Genomic DNA, 2,578 nt, shown 5'->3' with positions numbered 1-2,578 from the left:
GATGCCTGTGTTTCCTGAGTGCCCAGTGCGGCCATGCACATAGTTCTCAATCTCCTCGGATATGTCATAATTGATCACATGCTGGATGGCAGGGAAGACCAGGCCCTTACAGGCTACGTCTGTGGCCACTAAGACATGTTTCTTGCTTTCCCGGAATGTCTCAATGGCCTTGGTTCTTTCCTCCTGATCTTTGCTTCCATGGATGGCCACAGCCTTAACCCCCTTGAGCAGCAGGTACTCATGGCTGGCATCCACGTCTGCCTTCCTCTCTGCAAAGATGAGCACAGATGGAGGTGTCTTTTGCAGGCACTCGAGCAGGTACACCATCTTAGCCTCCTCCTTCACATATTCTACCTCCTGTATAACATCCAGGCTGGCCGCCCCAGCATGACCCACATTGATGGTGACAGGTTTACAAGGGCACTCTTAGCAAAGTTCTGAATCTTCTTGGGCATGGTGGCACTGAAGAGTAGGGTCTGCTGCTGGCCCTTGAAGTAGGAGAAAATGGTGCAGATATCTCCCTCAAAGCCCAAGTCAATCATGTGGTCAGCCTCATCAAGGGCCAGGTAGCGACGGATATTTAGGCTGACCATCTTCTTTTGTAGCAGATCCGTGAGGCGGCCAGGGGTGGCCACCATCATGTGTACACCATGTCGAATGGTCTCCATCTGCTCTTTGATAGACATGCCCCCAGTGCAGAGAGTGCAACACAAGAGCAGTGAGCTATCTTCCTGCAGCAGGTGGCAGTAGTACTCCAGGATGCCATGGGTCTGGTGGGCTAGCTCCCACAAGGGGCAAATGATGAGTCCGTAGGGCCCTTCATGCTTGGAGAAAGGTAACTTTTTCTTCTGCTCTAGGCAGAACATGATGACAGGCAGTGTGAACACCAGCATCTTGTCTGAACCCATGAAGGCAATGACAATCATGTCACAGCCAGATAGAATGGTTGGGATGCCTTGGATCTGAATGGGCGTTGGGTGGTGGATGCCTTTCTTCTTCAGGCCCCTCAAGATGGCTGCAGGAAACTTCATTTCCTTGATGCTTTTGATAGGTGGTGGGATACCATCTCCCTCCACCAAGATGTGGTATTTCTTCCGTACACGCTCATGTTGCTCTTCAGACATATTCAGGACATAACGGGGCGGTGTCCAACTGGTTTTGATTGGGTCATTGTAAGTGATGGCTTTAGCCATCTCCTTCACTGACATCAAAGCTCAGCCCTCAGCCACACTCTCAAGGATTTTCTCTTCTTCTTTTAGCTGTTTCTCCTTGGCTGACTCCTTGCAGGCTTCAGCCTTCTCTTGGAGGTGTTGGTGCTGATCCAAGAGGCTGACGTTGGACTGAGGGCCCAATGGGATGTTGTCCTCATCTCCTCGGGGCTCACTGCCACTGTCGGGCTGCTCCTCTTCTGCAGCTCCCTTGCGTCTTCATTGCAGAAGCTTCTGAAGCCGTAGTTGCTGCCATTGTCGTAACGGCACATAAGGTACATAGGCTGCGTGGTCATCTTTCCCCTCGGAGTGGCTTTCTCCAGCAGTCACCTCCTCAGTGCGAGCCTATTTCCGCTCAGGTTCCAACTCCTCCATCCTTTCATTTTAATTTCTTCATGGTCCAAAGGACGAATCTCAGTGGTTTAAAGTGTCCCAGGAGGTTTCCAGCTAATCCAGTGCTGTAGCGAGTCTCGATCTCCCCCTGTAGCTCCATCAGCACCCATTCTGCCAGGCCTCCAGCCCCTGCACTAGAAATAACAATTTGCACCATGAGCATTCTGTCTTTAAAAAGCAACTGAAAATAAGCAGGCTAGGGAACTTCTTCCTGGAACAGACTGGCAACCTGTTTCACACACATGCCTCCTTTCACCCAGAAGATCAAATTCTAGTAGCTCCTCTTAATCATCCCAAGAGACCACTTGAGCCAAAGTGGCAAGGACCTCCTAGAGTAATTTTATACCCTCCTAGAGAGTAATATTGGCCTTATTTCCTAGATGGTTTCATATATTTCACATTAAACCTTTCCTTGATCCAACTATTACTACAGGTCAACAGATGACACCTGGAAATATTCCCTCATACTCAGCTCAAGAAACAGGCCCCCTGAAGTTTAAGTTCACTCAAGTTCCAGAGGCCCAGGAAACCGCAATTCATCCTCCACCTAAGTTCCCAACGCTCTAAGAGATACGTCTCATACATTTCAATCATTACCTCCCTTATTACTCACTAAATAGATATCTTTATAGTAATAATAATTATACTCTTTAAAATTAATCTAATCACAATTACTCCACTAAAATTATCACAAAACTCCAAAATGCTATCTATCCCTTTACTCCATATTCATAATAAATTCTCTTACCTTACTAAAATATCTCTCATAATTCTCTTATTCCTAATAACTTCTCCTAACACTTACAAATCTCAGTTACAAGACCCTCAACTTCTCTCACTCTCTGGCCACTAAGAAGAAACATGGAAATTACACATCAGCTCATGGTCTGACACCTGGAAATCATATCATGCCTTCATTGACTGAAATAGGAAGGTAGATGCGATAGAAGGATGGACACCACTTTAGGGGTAATTAA

At 47.1% G+C, this 2,578-nt stretch overlaps 1 pseudogene; it reads right to left on the bottom strand.

Annotated features, from left to right (window-relative positions):
- The window catches only part of LOC100963699, a 1,952-nt pseudogene extending 369 nt beyond the window's left edge, over window positions 1–1,583 (bottom strand).
- Window positions 1,584–2,578: the final 995 nt, after the last annotated feature.

This window comes from Otolemur garnettii, unplaced genomic scaffold (assembly GCF_000181295.1).
Source record: "Otolemur garnettii isolate 467f Iridium unplaced genomic scaffold, OtoGar3 scaffold00013, whole genome shotgun sequence".
Taxonomy (NCBI): domain Eukaryota; kingdom Metazoa; phylum Chordata; class Mammalia; order Primates; family Galagidae; genus Otolemur; species Otolemur garnettii.
The sequence above is the reverse complement of the archived record's forward strand: the minus strand, read 5'-3'. Positions and strand labels throughout refer to the sequence as shown.